This window comes from Tympanuchus pallidicinctus, unplaced genomic scaffold (genome assembly GCF_026119805.1).
Source record: "Tympanuchus pallidicinctus isolate F22 unplaced genomic scaffold, pur_lepc_1.0 scaffold12, whole genome shotgun sequence".
Lineage (NCBI taxonomy): Eukaryota > Metazoa > Chordata > Aves > Galliformes > Phasianidae > Tympanuchus > Tympanuchus pallidicinctus.
The window spans coordinates 3,563,942-3,588,351 of NW_026294637.1; the positions used below are offsets into that span (position 1 = coordinate 3,563,942).

The following is a 24,410-nucleotide window of genomic DNA, read 5'->3' on the forward strand; positions in this document are numbered from 1 at the left end:
CTTCCAGTGAGCATATGGCAAAAATATCTCAGAAGTCACGGATAGGACTGTGATTTTTATTAGTAACTTGTACAGGAAATGAAGTTTGCATTGAAACGAGAAAACCCCTCGCACTTAACTGCAGAGATGTGGCTTGTCTGAGGTGAGGGAAGTGAGCTGCTCTGCTTTGTTCCCATGTGCTGCTATGAGTCGTTTGGCTTCAGCAGCCAAATTTATGTCCTCCACAAGAGTGCAACTCTGTTCTCTGCAGTGTCATAGGTGATTCCTTTGCAACCTCCTTTGCCCTTAGTGGTTTGAATGGATGTAACTAGAGTATGTTTAATGGAATACTTTTCCTGCTGTGTGCTGTAGCTATTTGGAATAGACAAAAACAATGTACAGAGGAAAGCTTGTTGACTTCTAGGGGAATGTTAATATAATTTGGATCCCAAATGCACATGAGAAGAGATCTGTTTAAATAAGATGAGGTCATAGTTAAACTGTGATGACAGCACTTTTAAGGAAGGAATGTAAGTAATGTAGTTCTTTCCCTGTATGCTTTCATCTTCCTTTTGTGGGAGATCATGAGGAAGAAAGCAAGTATTGAAATATAGCCTTAAAAGGCTCATGAAGAGCATTATGCTGCAAAAACAGTGTAGTTTTAGGCTCTAAACTTCAGGGTATCTTAACATGCAGAGCATAACAAAAGCTACCAAGTTCTATTAAATAAATAGTGAAGAAATTGGACCTATTTAATCTCCTAGTCCTGATAAGCTACTTTGGGAGGGGAAGGCTTTCCATTTGCCAGCTGTTAGTCTTAAAAATAAAATTAAAAAAGCCAAACCACAATCCAGAAGTCAGTCCCCTTATGGAGATAAGCGAGGGAGGTGTAAATGCCCAGTTGTTCAAAAGGAAGCTTTTAGTCTGTTGTGCTGCATTGCGTGAATGTGTTGGCAATGAACTCCTGGTCTGGAGAGGATTCTGCTGTACAAAACTGCAAGGGCATGAAAAAGAATAGAGGCAAGGACTTGAAGTGACTGTGTGTTGTTATCTGTGTTTTCCTTCCTGTGCAGACATGGGACCTATGCTATTTTCCAGGGATATTTTCTCATTGTAGTATTTTATTTAACCCTGACATTCTCCCTGTGCGTCACAGTAACGTTGAACTGAAAATGCTGTCTATCACTCAGGGTTCATTTATGCCTTTTTATTTTTCTTTGTTCTGGATCTGTGGAGGAGGGTACATGAAATCTCTTTTGTCCTTGTGTAGGTTTTACGCTGAAAGATATCAGGTTGGTGGGTAAAACGTTGTGTGGGAACACTGAGTACTTTAAAGTAGCCTGCCTTCATGTTTAGCGTTGCCATTGAGTAGAAGTTGTTTTCTTCCTTCTCTTTCTTGCTCACAAACAAAGGAAAAATGCTGTGCTTCCTTCAATGTAACTTGTGCAGGAACAATGTCGAGGGAGGAGAGAGGGAAGGATATGCTGTGTTTGACTCGCAGTAATCCATTGACGTCTCTGTAATAGAATGAGCTACAAAGCTGTAACTCTTTTAAGTTTTTTTTTAAGGTTCATCATGAAGTGCCAGCAGCATCTCTGCCAGCTGTGTTCCCTGGTGTCTGTGCAGTGCACATCCCTTTACCTGGGGGTGCCCCAGGGCAGCAGCCTTGCTTTGCTGGCTGTGCTGTGTTTGGCATGCTGTGATCCCTGTGACCAGCACCTAGTTTGCTTTTCGTGGACCAAATGCCCACCATACTTCATTCATTTCTGTTGCAGATCCACATAGAAACCTCTTCTGAGTTAGTAAAGTACTGAAGCTGTTTACATCAATGGTTGGGCTTTGAGGCACAGGCAGAGATGGAGGAGGTAAAAATGTAGTGCTCAGGCACATAAGTAAGAATCTCTTTGGCTTTTTTTCTTACAAGTTGTGACTGCTGGGAATGCTTGTGGAAGGCTGCTTGCATCTTACTCAGCGGTTGATGTGAGAACCAGAAAGATGTTCCTGCTGTGCCCCTTGAAAGTGCAGTCGGTGGCACGTTCGCTTGGCCTGTCCATTGACCTGCTGTAAAGAGAACTCCCATTGTATTCTATATTCTTTTGCTGATGGCCAAATTTTGAGGTTTGCTGCCTTAGTCGCTGGGCCTTTGCATAAACCAATTGTGAATTGCAGCCTTGAAAGCTTGCCTTGAAGTTTCGGATCCCTTGTCTACCATAATCTGTGTTCAGTTTTTTGAACGAGTCCAGCTAATGCTTCCTACAGAACTTGTGCTTGCAGAGGCCATGTGAAGCAAAGCATGCACGGTGTTTGTGGGGAGCAATAGCAAAGCCAGCGGTGATGCGAGTATGTAGATCTGTAGGGTTTTTAGGGTTTTTGGTCTCTGCGTCTTAATCATTTATCAGCTCTGCATCCGCCATCAGGTATCAGCTGTAAAAGCCATGAAAGCGATTGTCTGAAGTGTATGAGAGACCTTTAGAATTACGTTAAAAAAATTAATATGGGTTTGAATTCTTTTTCTAGAGAGTTGGGACTTCAAGCGTGTGTTTTAAGAGGTGAATTTGATGTGAAAAACAATAGCTCGTGTAGACTGCTCCAATATACAACAGAAGAAATCTTCAGCCTTCCAAGTGTGTGAAACCAAAGACCACAGAAAAGGCATGTGAGGATTTAGAGGCTGATAAAGAAGCAGATGGCAACTGAGCACAAAATGTTTTCAATGAAAATGTATCCTTATTCCTCTCTGAATTGCTTTGACAGTGGCCTGAAAAGATGCGGTCTATGTGGGGAATGGTGAACAGGAGGGAAAGAATGACAGTGAGTGGGAAGCGTGGTCCATATGTATCTTCCACTGAAATGTTTAAACATATGGAGACAGTAACATGATGTGTTCTCACAAATATTCGGAATCTGCTCCTGTTTGTTTACACGGAGCTCAGCAGATAATGCAGCTGAGTGGTATCGTTTGACATAGCTCCATTGACTCGTGCAGTGCTTACCAGCGCGCGCCATCTGGGGCTCTGCTCCCTGTTGATTCAGCAGAGTAGTGGCGAAAACCATGTGCTGGGATTTGTTTTCCCTTCCTCCTCTTTGGTTTTCCCTCTCTTTCTCGCTTCCCTTCCTTTGGAAATGTTGGATGTATGTGAACTATGCACATGGGAGGGAAGGGGGCAAAAGACAGCAAGGAGACAAGCTGGGAGTTGGAGGTGCTGGATCACACTGCCTGTATTTTGTTTTCAATTACATGCATGCACTGCTGTTTGCTTCTTTATTCAGAGTTGTTTTTTTTTGTTTGTTTGCTTGTTTGAATCCTGAAATATAGTAGAAATTTTCTGTGTCAGCAGAAGATGACGTGCGTTTCAAGTTTTTCTCTTCTAGCAGGCAGATGTGGCATGATACAACATTAAGTGGAACTTGTGTGCGTAGCACTGATCCAGCTTCTGCTGGGTTTAAGAAAAGCAGAAAAGGCTTGATACAAACCTGGACGTATTTAGACGTTGACAGGTTGTTTGTCCATTTGGTTGGTATGCAAACTGCAGCAAATAAACATCTGATGTGAGGAATAAACAGAAGGGTGGACAAAAATATTGGAAAAGACGCGGTGTCACCAAGTTAGAAAAATCTGGAGCCTGTTAAAATTTTTTGGTTAGTGTTTTGGTGCTGAATGAAGTTTTCCCTGACTTTCAGTTCCCTCCTGAGCAGCCTGCTCTTCAGCCAAAGGGTTCCTGGAACTTGTATTATGGCTGTGAGAGCATATTTAATTAGGAAGCTGGAGCGGCCACAGAGTAGTGCAGGCCAATCTGCAGTTAATTACAGGAGCAGCAGTTCATATTCTGAGAAAAGGGCTAAAATGTAAACGTGCGTTTGCTGTTTCCCTTTGTGCTGTAGCAAGGTTCTGTTGTTGCAGGTTGCCATAACCTGGGAGGAGCATCTCAAGTCCTGCAGCCAGCGCCAGGCACTGAAAACCAAGTGCTGCTGTTTACTATTTGTGATTTGTGTTGACACAACTATATGGCATTTTGGGGAGGCCTTCAGTTTTTTGAGTTTTGTTTTTCATTATTAAAGGCTTGATACAATGAATTGTGTGCAGCAACGAGACTTTGCCAGTGGCTTTTTTATTTAAAAACACTTCAAAGTCGATGCAAAAATTGTAAGTTATAAAGTCAAGAGAAATACCTTGAATTTGTAAGGTAAAATGAACTTTTCTTAGGATCTTGAACCTTGTGCTTTCTTCTTGTGCTTGCATACATGTGTGCACACAGTTTTTCTGCTTTTGGTTTTGCATGCAATGCTTCTGCAAATAGCAGCTAACTTCTATCGCTGCACAGACTGAGGACAATGTAAGGTTTGAAGAATTACTTTTTTTCTTTAATTATTTCGCCTTCTTTTGCTGTGGTGCCATTCTAGATCTGTGAAGTTAAATATGTGTCTAAACTTGAACCTCAGCTTTGGTTACCATGCACAGCATAGGTTTCCTGGCACGGTTGATAGATGTTAGGCAAATGTTTGGTAGTAGAATAGGCAGTTGTGTAGTTAATTACATGCAATGTAAGACTTAAGTTTTATGATAAATTTTCGAAACAACTGGGAATAGCTAGCAAAATGTCAGGGAAATGTCAATTGTAAAACCAGAAGAAAGCTGTGATTTTGCTAATGCTGCAGAGACAAGGCAGACTTGCTCTGGCTCAGCATTTTCTGCATTCTGTGTCTGTGCCTGGTACTTGTGCAAGTCGGCCGTTGGCTGAGTAGTTGCTGGGGATTCCTGTTGTGACAGTGACTGTGTGGATGTGAGTGAAGGTGAGCCCTGTCCTTTGTGGGAGGGGGCCCTGAACAGGTCTGTCCCCCACCCGGCTGTTCATCCTCACTGACTGCACAGAGCTGTATCTGCGCTGATGGCTGATCTGCAGTGAAATCTGGCTGGAGTGGGCTGAAGGAGATATGGATGTGGCCATGTGAGCAAAGTCACTGAACTCACCAACCTAATTTTTGTATGAAATAAAGGTAAATCTGAGTTCAACCCTGGGTCAGTTGTGCCCCCTAACATTTTGAATGATATGCGCCGTTTTTCCTCCTCCAAATAGCATGAATGTGGGAACTAATTGTCCTGAAGTGTTTTCATGAATTGTTTTCATGTGGCAAACAAGTTTCTCAGTGTGTAACAGTGATGAAGCAGTCTTTGTTTAGGCTTCCTTCCCACTAATGGTGTGATTTTCCTCTCAAGTCAGTTTATGGCTCTGAGAACGAACTTGTAATAGGATGCTTGAATAATAGTATGTTAATTCAGACTGTAGGATCACTTTGGTTATTTTTTTTTATCTGCTCCTCTACGCCCTCCACTTCTGGGGTGAGCTGGGCCTTGTTCAGTTCTTGAGTCCCTTCCTTTCCATCCGCAGTGAAATTCTCAGCGTTGGCAACGGAATGTGTATGTGTGTCAGCTCAGCACTGAAAATGCTGTAGCCAATGACTTCTCCACCGTAACGTGGTCAGATCCTGAGGTGCCTGCAGTCTGCACGGGTGAGGCTAAAAGCCTGTGAGCTCAGGGTGTTCTCATTTTTTCTTGTGGACTGTATCTCCGTAGGCGAGATGAACCTGTGGCTACCTGCCCACAGCTCTGCTCTGTGTGCCCTGGCTAATCATTAAATGTGTGTGTGTGACCCTTGACACCATGAGTGAGAACAAACTGGATGGGTGAGGATCACTGGTTGGCATGCTGCTGCCAGGATGTTTGGTTGCTGATGTGTGTGGTCAGAGGGGCTTGGGATGCAAGTTCTTCTGCTGGCTGTTAGCTGAAGTTCAGCTGGTGCACTTAGGTGGGTGCAGCCTACAGCCTGTCCGTCAGCACGACCTTGCCATGTGTTCGGTGCTTGTTGTGACATATTTGCTTTATAGGCGCTTAGCTGTTCCCCTCTTAATAAACAGCACTCTGTGACTATTGATGCTCGCCGCTTCCTGTGTACTCGGTGTCCTTCCATCAATGGTTTCTCCAACTTGTTGTTAGTGTAACGCAGTTGAAGGCTCTGCTTTTCCTCTTTTCATCTTTTTGCTTGATGTGAGCAGTATATGGGCTGCTGGGTGATAACGGCCCTGGTTCTGTGACATGATGCCACTTAGGAAGTATGCTGGAAGTGTTGAGCGCGCAGTGAAAGTCTTTTATATCAATGCAGCCTTGGGAGGAGGAGATGTTTTTCTATGTATAGAAACTTCCCATATGGGATGGCGAGGGAAGGCTGCAAGGGGGTTGCCTGTCCCTTTAAGTGGGTTTATAATTGGCCAGGAATTTTTGTCAGCTTAGTCACTGCAGCATTCAGCGGATGAGGGAAAAAAACCACAGGCCCCAACCGTTACAGCCGTGGATAGGCTCTGTCATCCCAAAGGAATGCATGTGAACAAAACACTTTGTGCGGTGCAACGGTTGGCCTAAACAGTATTGCATTCTTAGAGTGGGCTCTGAGTCACATGGAGCAGATGGATTGTTTCGCTAAAATGGAAGTTATGTATCACTGAGCACCGGACCCAGCTTGTAAGCACGGTTCAGAGAGGTCATGATGTGGGTGTGGCGAAGGGGTAGAAAGGTAACCAGAGGAAAAAAACAAAGAAAGGGAAAGAATGTTCTTGTTGTTTGGTGAAAATGGCTTCTGTGGCATTATGAAGGTAGGAGGATGCTTCGTGCTGACAATTACAGTGCTGGCACATGGCTGTAAAGAATTCTCCCTGGACAAGAGACAAGTATGGTGTTAATTCTGAGGCCTTTGTGGTCCTCAGATGCGCAGTACCAGGAAGCCTCGTGCTGCACGAGCTCAGCCAGAGAAACTGCCTTTGGTGGGAGGGGGGAAAATATGCCAACCAACCAACAGCAACAGCCCTGCACCAAAGCGGAGCCCAGCCCTGCTGGCTGTGGTCGTGGTACTGCTGCTCAGCATCTCCTGCCTGGCCTTGCCCTGTGCTCACTGTCTGTTCCGCAGCCCCTCCTCTCCAGCACACTGTGGGTTGGCCAGTGAGAGATGCAGCTCTGTCTCTTGGGGTGGCATTTCCCATCGGTTGGCTTTATCTTTTCCTCAAAGAGATCAGCAATAACCTCCAAGGAGCGGGGCCCACCTCTGGCCCTGAAGTGTGGAGAGGAGGAGCTGCGACTTCTGGCTGAACCAGTTCAGAGTTGTGAATGTTTTTCTGTTTGCTGGGGAATTCTCTGAAGGAGCACATGTAGGCAAAAGTGCTTCACCTGCAGTGCTTGGGGGAGACCGTCTGGCCATCAGAACAGGCTGATCATACAGAGCGCAGTGCACACCTGAGATTGTGGTAATGCACTGGTCTGCACCAACTTCTGCCATTGGAGAGCCTGGGGGTGGAGTGGTGATGGTGAGCCCAGCATTCAGTACTTTATCCTCCCAGACAAGCCACCTTTTATTAAGAAGAAATACAGTAAAACTTCAGAGTTTGAAGTTCTCAGTACTACACACACAGTGGTGCACTCGTCTCGCTGGGAAGCATGTGGGTGCTCTATCCAGCATCCCAGCAGCATCTGCGCAGAACACTTTTAGCATGTCTGACAAGACAAATCTGTACTATGTTTATTCAGTGAAATCGTGTGGCAAGAAGTGAAGCTCTTTACTTCTCTGTTTGTGCTAAGAGATCTGCATCATCTGACTGGAACACCGGAGTGCTGTTGTGATGAGGATTGTCAGCATGCGGTGGGCTTCTGTTTTGCCCTGTTGTCCCAGTCATTATTCCAGTATCCAGGGGAGACTAACATTGGTGCGTACAGCTCTCTGTCTTGCTTCATTAAACACAATGCCTTAACGCAGTAGGGTTTTTCATTTTGATTTTCTTAACGAATCATCCCCACCCCCCAAATCTTACTAGAAGAGATTGAAATGAAACAAGCCTTCCTGTTTGTGTTCTGGGCAGCGGCAGTGACTATGGCAGTAACTTGCTGGGGTTCTTACAGGCCATGTTCCTGTGTTCTTTGGAAGATCTCTGCCTGGCCTGTCCTCCTTGCATATGCTGTGAGGAGCTGGGAGCCTTCCTGCTGGTGCTTGTTGCCTCTTTCCGGAGCAGCACTGACGTGATCTGCCTGTCTGTTGCATTCTGCTGCTGCTTGGTAAACTAATGAGCAGAGGCACTGCAGCTGCCAGCAGGAATTCCTTTCCAGCAGTTTTGTGAGAAAAGTCAGCAGGATTAGGGCTTGGTTAAAACTTGATGTTTCAGCAGATCTGCTGTGCAAACCATTTGGATGAGGGAGAGAGCAACCAGAGCGGCAACCAACTTTGCTTGAGGCAGAAGAGAACTGTGGGAAGAAGAAGGAGACAGTCTTGTTCTCAACAAACTGTAGTGCCGCTCAGATGTGAGCGGCTTGGTGTGCTTGAATATATATGTATATATTATGTGCCTCTTTTCTGGAGCGACACTCTGAGCTGCCCTCTGTCCTGGCTTAGAGGCAGCAATTGTTTCAAAAGCCTTTCTGAGTGGCTGCTCTGATGTTTTGCTGTCAGAGGTGCCAGCTAGTGCCAGATCGTGCACCAGATCTTGCTGCTCTGCAGCACCTCCCTCGGTATCTGTCTGCGGAAGGAGCACTGGGGCACCTCCTGAGTATTTAAAAATAGAAATAAACATCTCATGCTCTTTCTTCTTTCCTTGATTAAATTTGTAGGGTTTGTGCTGGGCTTGTTTTGTTTTGTGTGGGTAAATGGGTGTGTCTTGTGCACGATAAAAGCAATTGCAGGGAAGTTAAGAGTCAAAGGATTATGTTCATGCATTAGTTTAGAAGCCACAAGGTCTTTGATCGTTCTGCTTTCTGGGTCAGTTTGCTGGGTTCCGCTGTTCTAACCGCTAAGATTGAATGTGTTTGTTTTGGTTCCCAGCGATGGGTGTAATGTGGTTGCAGGGGGAGGCCAGCGTCCCGGCAGTGTGAGGTCATCTGTGGCCATGGCACGTGGGGGTCTGGGTTGGGACCTTGGTCTGTACCCCTTGGAAGAGCAAATACAGGAGGTGGATCTCATCGTCCTCCTAGTAGAAAGGCAGCAAACAGTAGCTTTCAAGGATGTAGGAATTGCAAGTCTAGCAGTTGCAGTAACCAACAGAGGAAGAGTCACAGATGTGATTATGGTAACATACTTCTTAAGTAAAATTAGATGTGGGAATTGAACTTGTTTTTAATTTTCTTCTTGTCTCAAGTGCTTTTTGTATACTTGTTTTTTCCATTCTTGTGAGGCAGGTGTGGTTTTACCTTTTTAATGTACTGCAGTAATGAATGCTTGAACTTCTGTGTGTAGTTGTGTAAGATGAGCTTGTCAGGAATAACTAAAACACAGTGTTTGGTCTGTGCTGCTATGGGAGCTGATGGGGCACCCAGAGGCGAGCAATGAACCAGTTAAGCAGGGACCAAGCACTGGTTTAGCAAGCCAGTCTGAAAGCAAGGCATGGATGGAAGTTGGTGGTTACAAACTTGTTTCTCCTACTCTGTGGCTCCTGGGACAAGCTGCCTAAACTCTGTAAGGGAATTGTTTCAAGTGACTTCCAGTTAAATCATTATCTGGGTTCAAAATGAATCTTTTGTCTGTAGCATTCCTGTCTCCAGGTGACCAGAGTATTCCTGAGGGTTGGGTCTGTGTGCATGTCCTTTGGAGGACCTCTGTTGACATCTTAGTCTGCTTTCTCACTACTTATTGTGTAAAAAGAGGTGAGAAAATGGTAGTAATATAGGAAAATACTTGTGAGTCACTGGGCCAGATGGTCTGTTTTATAACGTGTTATAGAAGGCTGTTTAATTTGTCTTCAGCACTGGGTTTTGTGAATTGGAAGCGTAGAAACTCTCCAAAGCCGAATGATGCTTCAAAACCCTGGAGTCCTGTAGCATTGGATGAGTTTTCAGGGAGTTTCTCTGGCAGATTTGTTGCTTCTGGTCAGACCAGGGGGAATGCTAACCTCTCAGCACTGGTGTCAAAGGCCTTTGGAGATGCTAATAGAGCAGTGCCAGTGAACAGAAGAGTGCAAGTAGTCTGGGAAAGGTTACCTCTGGACTGCTGCCTGTTTGGGCTGTGCTTTGGGTGGATGAAGTGAAACTGGAGTATTTCAGTGTTTTTCAGTATGGTGTCCTGACTTATTTATCTTTTTTCTGGTATTTTTAGGAAATGCTGCGGTCCACAGCTTTCAGAGCTGACAACTCCAATGTAAGGTGTCTGAAACAGGCAGATGTATTGGAAAATCTAGGCCAGAGGATTTTTCCAACTGTAAATATTGACTCATGATGTGAAAAACAACCAAACTTTTTTGGTTCATTAACATAATTTACTGGAAGGCCAGACAATGCCCTTGACGTGGCTTTTTATGCCCAGGCTTTTACACAGTTTATACATCTCACAGATTCTAAATTGAGTGGTTTAGGTAGGCCAACCAAAAGGGACCTTTTTCATCTATAATAGTAATTCCCAGCTTGTCCAATTAGACTTGATTTTACCAGTGTCACCTTGAGTAAAATCGGGCACCTTAGAAAGTAACCTATCTCCCAGTTGTCTCAGCTGGGGTTCATCTGGGCCAGCTGCCTTGGTGAAGTCCAGAAGCACGGACTCCAACTTACAGCAAATGCAGGAGGAAAAAGTGGATTGTGGAACTGAGTCCCACTCAGCTCCTGTTGGAGCCGGGGGTGGGTCTGCATTCAGAGAGAGCTTCAGGTTGGTGCAGACCCTGTTCTGCATCAGTGTTCTCTCATCTGATGGGTTTGGGGGCGATTTCACCCCGCGTGGGTCACGGGGAAGTACATGGGGTGGTGGAATCTCCCCAGCCCTGTGTTCCCCAGGGCTGGTTGTTGTCAGTCCTCATTTTACCCCCCACACCCATCAGCCTCTTTTGTTAATCTGTGAGTTTTGGGAATGCCTGAAGAGTGTTTATTGCTTTTATTGTTTGAGTGGGAAAACGGCCATGGAGCTTTGATTGTTCTATGGCAGGAGAAAGGCTATGTGGAACCCCAGGCTTTTTTTCTTTTTTAACCCCAACAAGGAGTGTGGAAAAGTAACCAGTAATTTAATTCCGAGTGAAAAATCTCTTGCTGGTTACAGCCTAAGGGCATGCTTTGCTTGATTCCAAAAATCAACCAATAAATAATGGTTTAATGACTCTCTAACATGTCTTGTTAAAGTATAGATCAGTCAGTGCTGCGAAGGCATTTTGGAGATGAGGACCGTGGGCTTTGCGGGGATGGGAGCTAACAGCTGGCTGTGCTCAGTGCTGGCTGCCCTTACAGCCACACTGTGCCATGGGGGAGAACTCGAAACCTGTTCTGTTGTGCCTCGTTGGGAAAGCTGGGATCTGGGAAGGGAGAAATGAATACTAATCTGAAGCAAAATCTTAATAAATCTTAATAAAATCTAAAGCAAAAGTGCATAAGCACGAGTGGCTAATTTTGAAGCTTCTAAAAGAAGCCACTTCTGTTTTTCTTCATAGAGGTTTTATCTTTCTGTATCTATCAAATATTCAATTTTTAGATGGTTGGTGTCATAAAAATGTCAACAGATGTAAATGATGAACGCCTTGCCTTGCCGTGGTTTTTCTGCTCTGATAGATGGCTTTCTGCAGGAGAAGGCCCCTTCTTCTAACACATTCAGCACGTATCAAATGTTTCAGAATGATGCCAAGCAATGGTCCTTAAGCTATGTATTCCTGCATCTTCCCTCTGAGTAAAGAGCAGAAATACTAAATAACTTTTTGTTCCCAGCAGCTAAAAAACAAACACTTGTAGACGTTTTGTGTGTTCATTTACATGCTAAATGCTGCTGGTAATGATTGGAAATGTGTCAGCTTCTTTGCTCTTTCATGTTTCCTGTATTCAGAAATCTACTTTGCTTCAGCTTTAGAATTGCGGTGAATGTCACTGGTAAAAGAAATAAGGAAATTTATTGCTATTGGTCTCTATTTCATAAAATTCCCAGGATGCTTTTTTTTTTTTTTTAGTGCTCTCAGTACCTTTGAATTTTTAATTCTATCACATCTTTTAGATCAGTCTAATCAGAATTTAGCTTCACATATTGAATTTTGCAAGTCTCTTACCTGTGTTGTGGGTGATGCATTGCCTGTGTCTGCTCTGCGTACTGTTCTGTGCATGGGCAGCTGTTTTGAATGGTCTCACACCTTCAGGTGGGCTCGCTTTCTCTTTCTGTCCCATGCCTGCTTTGCAGGAAAGTAGCTTGTAAGTTGCAGTGTCCCAGCTGTCCTGTAAGCAGAGTGTCGTTACGTAGCACGGGTATCGTGCACGACTTCATGTTTGTGACTGGTTGCTTGTGCCTTCTAGCTATCAGCATGAAGAACTGATGAGCATCTTGCTTGGATGCTTTGATGTCAGATGCATTTCTGTTATTCTACAACCCTGGTTTTTTCCATTGCACTGCAGTAGTGATATGCAGGACTGTATTAAAGTTCTGTAGCTTCTTGCTTAAGGAAAATCAGTCTGCTTGGGTGAGCGTGCTGGAGGTTTTTGGAAGCATGTGTAAGGCCTTTTAAATGAAAGAGACTGCGATTCATTGCTTCAGTACAAAGGTCCATCAGGACAACTTCGGTATTTTTCTTCCAGTTTGCTATTTAGGCACTTGAAAGCATTGTAGAGGAAGAAGGAAGCGTACACAAGATGAAATACTTGCTTCTCCTGTTCTTGCTGGTGTTTGTTGCTTTAATTTCTCATTTTCTTCCACATATCTACTCACGTTACCTAGGCAACAGTACAATGCATGGACTTGTGAGTCAGGGGAGGAAAGTACTTACCCTTAGATAATAATTTGATTGCTAAGTCCATATTGCTTGGTTGTTTTGTGAGGAAGTAAAGAATGTGAGCTAATTGTGTGCTCTGGAAAGCCTGATCGTTGTTTCACATGCATCTCAGCAAGAGGTTAATGGTGTAGTGCAGTGTGCAGGGTGAAATGCTGTATGAATCAAACTCTAGCTCTCCTAAGAAGTTGGAAGTGATGGAGACAACTTACTGTATAAAGCATGATCCAGTTATAGTAGCAAGTGATTTGTTTCACTCAATGGTGTCTGTATTAAAATAACACAAATTGCAGACCCTTTGATTTTTGCCACGCTTAATGCAGTTACACCAAATATGCAAGTGGTGGGAATGGAGAGTGGAAGAGTTGAGGTGAATGGGAGGGTGAAATCAATTACCTGCTGACACACTGGTGCAGGTACGTCTGCAGGGGCATGAACTGCTGCTGTGGTATTTGCTGAGCAGCCTTCCGTGTGTGTATGTCCTGACACCAGGGCTTCCTGTTGTGAGGTGGAACAGGCACTGGAAAAATACCACCCCCTGCTTCCACTGAAAAAGAACCCCAAACAAATGAACTGCCTTGAGATGTCTGTGTTTTTAAGTTACACTAACAATTGTATGAAAGCTGTTTGTCTCCCACTTCAGCGTCTTTATTCAACCAAATTTGTTTACAAAGGAACAACGTATATTTGGCCAAGGAAGAGAGGTCAGTTTTGTATGTTAAAATACTTCTTAAGTGGGCAGTGTGCAGGAAGGAGAAGTGCTGGGGTTTGTTTCCCCTGAGCATCCCAGCTCTGCTGCTGCTCCTGACCTGCCAGCAGGCACTGTGCCCCAGGCAGCAAGACATGGAGCGCCAAATGACAAATGTGGCTCGAATATTTGCATCTAGGTATCATTTAGGAGCATGGTACAAATAAGCATATTTGGTTTTCATTTTAAAGAAGGAAAACAGTGCTGATCTATGTTGTGTTGTGTTGTCAGGGATCCCCAGCCTCCTGGTAGCTTCTTCTTTTGGAGTTCTCTGGGATGCAGAAGAGAACAGAAAAGTTAGAAGAGGTTTTCCTGTGAGGAAGCAAGGCTTTAGCAAGTATAAGTCTTAATGTGAGGAGGATTTTTATTTGTCTTAGATTGCAGAATCACAGAATTGCCCATGTTGGAAGGGACCTCAAGGATCATGAAGCTCCAACCTGCTGCAGGCAGGGCCACCAACCTCCACATTTAATTAGACCAGGCTGCCCAGGGCCCCATCCAACCTGGCCTTTTCCTCTGGAAATCACTTGTTAATGCGTAACAAGTACAGAAATTTGAGTGTGGTGGTGGGAGAGCTCTATTTCAGAGAGGGGAGGCTATGGAAGATCTTTCCATGGGATCCTTCCTCAGCAAACATGATGCATATTGTATGTAACTTGCAACTTACTGACCAGGCTGGGAGTGCTCTGAAGGGAACATGCTGGTTTCTGGTGAGTACCCTCATTCTCTCAAATTCTCTAGTAATAGCAGGCCTAACATTTTATATTTTTATATATTTGTATACGTTATATATTTTTATTTCTTAAAATATACAAACTTAGATTATTGCTGGGTGGTTGGTTTGCCTTGGTGTAAGTGAAATACTTGGCATAGCACCAACTGTGGTCAGTGTTTGTAGAAGCAGAGCTTCCAGAAGTTTTGGAGTGCAGTACAGAATTATATTTGTATTTCATAGGTATTGAAGGAAGATGCCCATCAATCTGCAGCACAGCTATACAGGAATGGCTTTACTTTTTCTTTTCTTTCCCCCTCTCAGTAGTATGGCTGGTTTAAATGCCTCCTTGCCCCGCACCAACCCCTCTGCTGGTACAATTGTTTATGGACTCAAGCAGTAAGTGGGAGCAGAGAACTCCATCTGGTTTAAAAATAACTTGGTCTTAAAAACTAAACTGTATTTTTAACCTGGGTCATGTTTCTTGCTCCAGAACACGGTGCAGCCCTGTGAGTGCTCACAGTGACGCAGCGTGGAGGTGCTGCAGTGTCCTCGGGGCAGCGGAGGTTGTTCCAGCAAGGTTTCACCTTATCCACCAGGGGAAGGAGGCTGGGAAGTGAGCATGGAAACTAGTTCTGCTGCTTCCTCAGCAGCGGAGGGATGTGTGTTGTAGATATCTGGGGGCTCTGCATCTCTTCCACTTCCTAGAAAAAGTGCACGGAGTCATCCTTGAGCCCCAGCAGTGTTACAACAGCTCAGCTCTGCCAGAGTTGCTTTTTGCAGGTAAAAGCTGGCATCTTCCTGAAGCCGAAATCTCATCTTCAGCTCTAAAAGAAGGAAGAATCCCATGCACCTTACACCTGAAGGAAGAAATGAGTGTGCAGTAGTTAATTAGTCAGAGGGCTCAGCCTTCTCATTGGTTGGATCTTCAATTCAGACCTCTCTTCAGCATAGCTTCTATCAGTGTTCTCTTTTCCACAGTGAGGAGAGGGCAAATTTTGTTTTTCTTGCACTTCACAGAATTATTTTAGTGTATTGAAGGTCCTAGGAATGGCATGCCTTGGTCCCTAGTATGGCTTCCTGTTCAGACCTGGGCTGTGTCTGTACAGCCCTCATTGAACCAACAGTTGTTTTTGAGGCTGTCGCTTTTGGGTCTGGGACAGTGCTGTGAGCAGGGGCTGCTGGGGCTGGGGGTGATGCCATGGGGGCAGTGGGAAGCTTGCGTGGCAGGGCTTAGCCTGGATCTGTGCTGTGTATGAGAGGAGCCCACACATGGGTTGGACTGGTTTTAGGGTGAAACTAGAGAAGGTTGGATATTACAAAAGGCTTATCTGGAGCACTGGCCTGTTCAGGGTGCTTCCAGTGACTTGTGAAAGATGGCTTCTTGGTGCCAACACCTGGATATCATCTGATTCCTTGGGGCTTTCTACATAATTACCTTGCTTTGGTACGTCTAATTTTTTCATAAGTGAAGAAATACCTCAGTTCTCTTGTTACAGTCATAAACCCTTGGCTGCGGCGTGGTGTTAGGAGCATGTGTTGAAGTAATCACTCGCTGGAAGTGCTGGTTGCTTTCTGTCCTGAGAGGTAGATGTCTCTCATTTTTCCAACATACCCTGTTTTCACATTTCCTTTTGTTTCTTAGTAAGAATAAATAAATTACAATTCTTGAAGGTTCTGATGTGTGAAGATTCTGGCTGCTGGTTGTACTCCTGAATGTATGTGTGCCGAATGCTGGACACGTTCAAATGTTGGACAGAAACTTCAGAGTGGCAACAGGGGAAAGGAGGGGAAAATTGTTTGATGGTCAGTGCGCCCTGGAGAAGAAATTTGTTATGTTAGCATTAGGATAAATAATATCCTTCCTGAATGTAGCTTTACTTTTCTAATCTGTACTTTTCTTTGAGTGGCCAATTTCTGCTTGAGTTTGACCCATATGGGTTTATAATAAGGGTGCACAAGAATATACGTGTTTGTATTTTTTTTCATCTGAGTAAGCTACAATTGATATGTAGCTCTTTGGTTACCAATAACAAACAAAATTCCTTCTTAATCATTCTGATCCTACTGTGGGGGAGATGTCCTGGATTTAATGTTCCACTTGCAAACTGCTTAAATTCCATGTTTTCTTAAGCAAATTCTGAGTGTCTCTGCTGAACTGCTTGCCCATCTTCCTCATTTATCTGTAGCAGATTGTGTGTGCCCACAGTAGAAGATCCTTTCTGAGATGCACTTGTTGGTTTCATGGTTGGGCTTGCAAACCTGTCTCAGAACTTTGGGTTGTTGTGACATGGGAGCTGCTAAGTTGTAGCATCAGGGCCATCTACGTTATTTGGCAATGCTATTCTCCAAAATGTGTTAGTAAATACTACAGATAATGGGCTGCCCTGCCAAGTTTGTGTCCTATGAACATTTGTATGTTAGATGAGTCGTGCTCAGTCTCTGATCCATTGATCAGATCTCAACCCAGAAGCCGTTTGCTGGCCCAAGTAAGTGATGCTGTTCATGGTGGCTGGATGAGATGCCACCCCACGTTTGGGGTTCGCTTCACGGCTGTGGCACTTTGCTATGGGACAGGCACACACGGAGCAGCTGTGAGCGACTTCGGAATGAGGAGCATGCCTCCCACTTGGCTCCCAAAGGTCACTGCCCTGCTGGAGGAGCTGCTGCCAGGCATGCGTGGCCATTGCAGAGCTGGTCCTTGTTTTTAGGAGAAACCAGCAGTGCAGCTCTGCCCAGTGCTGTGCCACACTTGAGAAGCTGGCAGTCCCTTTGGCCTTGCTGTTGTTATTGCTTAGGCTGGGGTTTGTGATGGTGTAGGTTGTTGTTTTTTGTTTTTCTTTTGCTTAGATGAAGTTTATGGGTCTTGTTGTTGGAGTTTGCTGGGTTAGCAGTGAGTAGTGTGCTGCAGGGCCATCTCTACTCCTAAGAGGCAAACGCGGTTTAATTTCGTGTTCCTCTTGCTGGACTGAGTTTATGTACTTCAGTTCATATGAGATTTCTCTCACACTAATTATTGGCTCTGAGAAATGATTATAGTAACTAGAAAAATAGAAGTTCTGGAAGCTGTTGTGCCCCATTTGTTTGGGAATGTGGTGTCAATTTGTCTTAGAAATAAATGCCACTTTTTCCTGTAATTGTAGGGATGTGGGGGCAGTGAGATGGCTCCTGCCGGGTGCAGCATTTAGATCTGTGGGCTGGATTGGAGTTATGTGCTGCCATTTATAGGATTGTATTTACTTGGTTGTCATAAAGACACTGCATTGTTCAGCTGCCTTCTTTTATTCGTGTTTGTGTTAAAAAGAGAACAGGCAATAAATACCACCTCCAGTTCTCTTTTTGGCCTTGTCCTGTCTCTCTTGGGTCAGCACCAGCTTGCTCTGTGTGAGAAATGGGACTACTTTATGAGAAGCCCAGGACTTGAGCATCATCAGCATTGCAGATGCAGGTCCAGTATCACAATAAATACTCCATTTACATGGAGCATTGCTCCCAAGCTCTCTGTACCATGGGTGAGGCTGTGTCTGCACTGTGCTGCGGAGCAGTCCTCCATTTACAGATACAAGAGTAGTTTTTCACTTAACACCATGAATTATTGATCACTGTGAGCTTCTTTTCCATCTCAGACCCTGCTGCTCTTATAGAATGCCGACTGGAGATGTCCCCACCATGCAGCATCGCTGGGATCGATGTGGGGAAGGGAAGGGTCCCATCAGTCAGCATGAGGGTGAAGCTGCAGTGCAGTTGGCAGGAGGCCTGCAGGATGTGCAGATAGCTCAGCACTGATAACACCGTGTCGTGTAAACGCCTCTGTGGCCAGCAGTAGTAACTTGGGTCACGGTGACATCCTTACCTTGAAAGCAGTGCTAATGCATGTGTGGGCTGTCCTTGTCCCTGGGGTTGGGGGAGATAGGGATCATGGTGAGACATTTCCTGGAGCTTCCAGTATTTCTTTTGTGCCTTTACTGATGATGAAGAAACAGGAAAAGAAATGTCGTGGCATTGGTATCATGGAGTTTGGAATGTTGCAGTTTACCCAAACAGCAGGATTTAGAGCAGAGATGTGGAATTTCTGATCCTTGGGTAGATGACAAGCTTGAGTTCCCGCTGTCAGCCTGGAGCAGAACCATTTGTCTCTAACCTGAGTGTGTTTACCTTTTTTCTTGTTTACTCGAAGTGAGTGCTTTGCTTTCTTGCACGTCTTCCATGCCTGCAGCCGGCAGTGCAGCAGTTCTGCTTATGGGGATGCTGTTTGCACCAAGCTCCATCCTGCTGCTTAGCACGTGGCTGTGGCTGTTTCTGTTCCTGTGTGACTGACGAAGTGCTGCTGGATTTTGTTACCGAGGGGCTGTACAAATACCCATAATGCTGCTGCTCTAATTCTGCATTGAAAGCAAGAATGTTCATGGAATCTTGGTCCTATTTTTTAGGCCTTGCATTCCTTAGTAAATAACAGTATTTGACTATAAAGTACCATTTGGGGTTTGGGTAAGGGAATGCAGGAGAGGCCCAAATGCATCAGCTAGCTGCTGCTGCTCTGGGCCTCTGTGCAGCCCAGCACTGTCACCCCTCTGTTTTCCTGTCCTTTAAAAGTCTGCCTGCAGGAGTTTCTGTGCCACAAATTCCCTTTTCTCATGTGCTGGCATTTCCTAACTGACCCTCATCTGTAGGGGTGTGACTTCAGTGACCAATGAGGGGGGCCTGGGGGGTCTCTCTTTGTATTTTGCCACACTGGCTTTATTTTGAGAGCACGTGCTGCTGGTAATCAATGCAAATTACCTCAATTATTGTTGCTTTTCTGGCTTCTTGCATTCTGCTTCAGAGGCTCGATAATGACTTCTAGGTAAGAATCCTGTTTGGAAAAAAAAGAAAAGAGAAGAAAAAGGAGCTGGACCTTTGAGGCATGTGCTTTTTTGGTGGTTGAAAACAGGAGCAATAAGCATCTCTGCCATAACCATTAATGTAAATCCAAGCAGATTCAGTATCCTGTGGTCGTAGTGCTGACAAAAATTGTATGAGTCAGTGCTGAGAGCACAGTGAGATGGTGCTGGCGTGGCTCAGACCCTTGCTTCTGATGGCTGGGTTCATCACCTTCCCTTTCATCACGTGGAATTCCAAAGGCACAATTACTTTGTTTTGGACACAATATCTTTCTTTCTTTCTTTCTTTTCTTTCTCCTTGATCAGAACTAGAACATGTGTGAGGAGTTCAGCTTCCTGCCTGGGGTCTGTGTCTGTCCCGGTTGCTTACCTGGGGATTGGGCAGGGCCTGGGGATCAGGGGCTGTGGAAACCCACCAGCAAAAAGAGCACATAAGAACCTTGGGCGGGGGGAGAAGGAAGGGAGAGAATGCAGCAGTGCTTTTTTGTCAGAAAGTGCCATTGCTGCAGGCTCCGGTTACGACCAACTCCATGGAGAGCAGAGCTCTGCCTGCAACTGTTTTTCTCCATGAATCCGAGGAGTTTCGAACAATCAGCCCCGCGTCACAGCAGCATGCTTGGAATCTCTCCAAGGTTCATGCTTACGTAGAAGCCCTCTTCAGTAGTTTTCCATGTCAGAAGGATCCAGCCTCATACTGACAACAAGAGCTGCCTGTGTCTGGAGGCTGTGGGACAAGCAGATAGCGGGGAGCCATGGGCTGTGCCTGGCAGCCCCGTGTTCAACCTGCTGTGACCAGAAGGCTTGATTGTGTGCACAGTTTGCTACCAGTGCCTTTGCAGGCCGCACGCTGCAGCTCAGGGCCCTCATTAGCTTGCGTCTCTGGGCTGTCTTGTTGCAGTAAAACCTCCTTGAGTCAGTCTGGGCATTGCAGTGCATTGCTGTCTGTTGCAAACCTACACGTAACTGAGCAAAACAGTGCTGGTTCTTGCAGGGACCTCACTGGTATCATTTTTCTCTATCTTAATGAAGCATTAAAGTTAGTTTACATAGTGATAAATATAATAATTATTGTAGCTGTGGCTGTGTGCCCAAGATGCCTAGAAAGCTGAACATGAAATCTTTCTAATGGCATCGTAATGGTCTTTTGTAAGCGCTACAGATTTCCCAGTGTTAGGTATAATAAATAGCAGACGTTATTCTACTGCGGACTTGTACAACTCAGCAGTGTACACACATGGAAAAAGCTGTATCTTCCTTGCTTTGAGAAGATAAATATTTCTTGTGACAGCTTTCCCTGGTTAGGCAGTGCTGGGCAGTGGGAATGCCCCAAAAGGCAGGCTGAAGCAGGCTCTCATTGCACTGGGCTTGCTGGGGAGTGAATCTGTGTGTGTGTGGAAGGGGAAGATAAGGTGATAAACACATGCTGGGCTTTGCAGGGTATGTTGCATGCCTTCCTCTCCACTAATAGATTTCTGTGCATTATTTTCTGTTTTGTAAATAATGGATTTCACAAGAATACACACAGACTTGCCATGGGATGGCTTCCTTCCTTTCTGCCTCTTAAATCTCTCAAAGGAAACAGACTGGAGCCAGTGTGAGACGCTTGTTTGTGGGTTCTGCTTCACTTGGCAAACTGTGGTTCTTTTCACTTTGGGTTCCATTGCTGGCAAGGGTCAAACATTTAACTACAGAAATCAGCAGGAAGCCATTGGACCAAGATGCATCAGGCAAGAGAAAAGCTGTTTGTATTTTTTCTTTGCTTGTTCCAGCAGATTGGAATTAAAACTGTGTGGAGGAGTATTATACTCTTGAACTTCTGGTATTAAAACATACTCCTTTCCTTTCTCATGCTTTAAATTCTATACCAGCAGTATCTGCACAGGAATAACGCGCTGCAGATGAGCCATGAGCTCTTCACAGCATGGAGGGCTGGATGTCTGTGTGGTTCCTCCTTCCCTTACACTCAAGGATGCAGATTTCCAGTAGCTCTCCATGTTCACAGCTTCAGTGTTAGCATCCGACTAGAGCAGAACACTGGATCCATAGCAACCACAAACACTAAAATCAGGGTGGTGGCTTTTAATCAGATCTTAAGATGTGTGTGTAGAGTTCTGTGAAAAGTGAAAGAGGAACGAGTAATAGGATGAGAACGTGTAACGATCTTTGGTGATTTTGGGAGCTGTTATTACCTCATTACTTTGTCCAATCTAATTTTTTAATCCAGCAAATCACAGTATTTCAAAAGCACTTGGAATGTTGTTGTGCAGGTGACTGTTTGGTGCAAGTCAGGGACTAATTTTTCCTGTAGTGCTGTTTTGTGAGGGAAGGGAACAAAACCTTGAGATAACAGGAAAAGGTGGCTCCTGAGTAAGTATAGCCATTTTCTTTAGAAACCCAATATGAGAGGCAGACCACAGACACTGGGTCTGCAGCTACTTACTGCATCTTTGGGGCTGCTTGAGCAGATACTGTAATGCTACTAACATACATACATGTTAACAGAGCTGGCCCTAGATCCTAAACCTGCAGTAGCTCACAGGAAGCCTTTGCAGTCTGTTGGTTCCAGCTCAGGACTGGAGACTGGTGCTTAGGATCACAGAACGGTTTAGGTTGGGAATAACCTTCAAGGTCATTGAGTGCAGCCATCAAATCGCATCAGACTGTGGGAGAAGCCTACACCTGGCTTTATTAGATCACTGCAGGTTGCTGTCACCAACCTGGAGCAACGTTCGAGGAACAGGGATGCCCACAGGGCTGCGGGACATTCACATAAAAGCAGATGAAGAGCTAAATCTATCTGTTGCAGAATAATAGGTGGCATATGAATATGTGAACTGGGCAAATAAGAGGGAGTTGCTTCAAAAATTGATCAGACAGCCCAGGCTCCACTTGAGGCTAGACAATGTGCTTCCTGTGACCTCAAGTCAATCACTTAATCTGAGTAATCTCACTTGGTGGCTTGCTTTCCTGTTTAAGTTAGGGGGGTGATAGTGTTAGCCACTGCTGCATGTCTCAGGTGTGTAAGGATTAGCAGGTTAAATTTAGCTAAGACATGTCAGGCACAAGTAGGAGATAAGTGTAATAAAAATGCTGCTGTTACTGAAAGGCAGTTGAGAAGTAATCTCCTTGATAATGCTTGCCAAGCACAGGGTGTTGTAGACGGGATGTTTCTGTTCAAGGCAAAACTCTTACGTAGCAAGTCACTAAATTGTGCGAGGTATGGTTCTTGTTGCTGTGTTTTCTCATGCCACTTGTTAACAAATCAGTCGGTCATTTATCAAGTGAAGCTGGAGGCCTCCTGCAACATCTGAACCCAGAGATTACATTGCAAGGGTCACATAGGTGGGTTGGCAGGAGGGTGACAGCTACAGCTGAGTTGGGGGGAGCTCAGGGTGTCTGCTCTGCGGAGGTCCTCCTGGGGCTGCACACTGCTTTGGGTTACCTGTATGCAGCTCTTGCAGCCAGACACAGGTACTGTTTCTCCACAGACACCGTGGAAATAAGAGTTAACCACCAATAAATGGAATTTTCAGCTCACTAAGGTGGTACTCCCCTACCTGACTCTGGAAGAGAGTTTTTGGGCAAGCAGGAGGAGGTGCAGCAGAGCAGGGAGCTTTGTTCCTCCTGTGCCTTGGCTGCCTGGTGTTGGGAAACCAACCAGGCTATGGCATGGCACAGTGGAGGCCAGCACTGGAACAAGCAGAGAGCCAAAGTCACTTCAGTAAATGCAATTAGCTGCTGTCCGTCTGCATTCTGTGCCTGTTGGAGCTTTGCTGCTTCCCAGCTGTTTTCTGCTGCTCTTGTGCCAGCTGCTTTCTCTCAAGAACCGGTGGAATAGTTGGAGTGTGGGCTTTGTCCAGGTACAGCTCTGCAGTGCTGTGCCGTCACCTGCGCCTTCCATGTCCTTGGGATCCTGCATCTCCTGTAAATGCAAGTCAACACAGCAGAGCTCATCTGGAGGAGGAGGGAAGCGGGAGGAATGCGTTCAGCAGATTGCTCCGGTTTCCTGTGGAGGCAGTGAGGGACAGGAATGTCATGGTCATGTTTAAACTGATGTGAAATAGGGCCTCTGCGTGCAGCCTGAGGAAGTGTGTCCTTATTAAAAGAATGGGAGACGAAACAGCTGCTTGTCCCAGAGGGTGGGAGCTTCCAGAAAACTAGAAACATCAGCTAAGGTTCCTTGTCTTCTGTGCAGAACAAGCAAAGGTTCTCTGCCTCATCTTTTGGTGCCCTGTCTATAAGAAGGACTTGCAGAGCTCAGGCTGTAATCTGAATGGGGACTGGTTTGCGAATCAGTGCTTACAGGGCAGGTGTGCCACAGAATGTATTCAGACTTCTGAAAAATGAGGAAAAAGATGATCTCCATTTCCTACACATCATTTTGAAGAACCAAAGCACAGTTTTCAGTACAAATCTTCACTTCTTGTGAATGGATTTCTCCAACTGGTAGGAGCATACCCACGTGTTAGATCCTATAGTGACTGGCATGCAGGTAGTGCCTGTCTGAGTGTACTTGTGTTGTTCTAGCTGAACAAAACCAACCAAACCACTTCTTCTGGAGTTGTTCTGATCGTAATCTAAGAGCCTGGAAATGATTTTAAATGGAGAAAGTGATCCAACCTTGTGCTGTTGTTATCTAAATGCAGTCACTGTATACACAACATCGCTCCGTCTGCCGTCTGTTTGCCAGCAACTGCTGCAGTTCTGCTGAGAAGGGAACAGTCATAGAGGTGGAGGTATTCATCTGAGTCATAATTCTCTCAAAATATTGTTTTTTTTTTTCCTGAGATTCGGAGGAATAAAAAAAAAAAAGTTGAAACTTGTGGTAATCTTTCTTTCTCCACAGCAGACTCCTCGTCTCCCTTATCAGCCATGCATTTATCAGTGCACTGGTGGCACGGATTGTCGTGCAGTTGTGCCTCTGCAGACAGAGCAGCATGGTGTGTGTGCACTGTGCTCTGACATTCTGGTCTCCCTCCCCCTGCTTGTACAGCAGCCCTGAGTTTATGCACTTTTATACCAGCTGCTCAGCGGGACTGGGAGAACCTGTGATGTAAAGTTCAGTTCTTGCTTTCATATCTCTCCATAATTGATACAGGGAAATGGCATTGCTGAGCTGCATGAGAATGGCACTGACTGGTCAGCAAAATGTGCACGCAGCGTGTGCTGCAAGGTGAGGAACAAGCATATGAGCAACATCAGCTCTGTCCTTCTGGGGGTCTCGGCCTTGGAGCACCCTTCACTTGTAAAAATCTTATTGAATAAAAGAGTCACTATAAAATCTCAGTGCCATTAAGCATTGACTGTACGAGGGAAAAGTGTTGACGTTACCAGGACTTGCTGCAAA

The 24,410-nt window shown here is 45.1% G+C and overlaps 1 protein-coding gene across 2 annotated transcripts in view; it reads left to right on the forward strand.

Moving 5' to 3' along the window:
- The window catches only part of IGF1R (insulin like growth factor 1 receptor), a 149,846-nt gene that overhangs the window by 24,562 nt on the left and 100,874 nt on the right, over positions 1 to 24,410 (forward strand). The window lies entirely within an intron of this gene.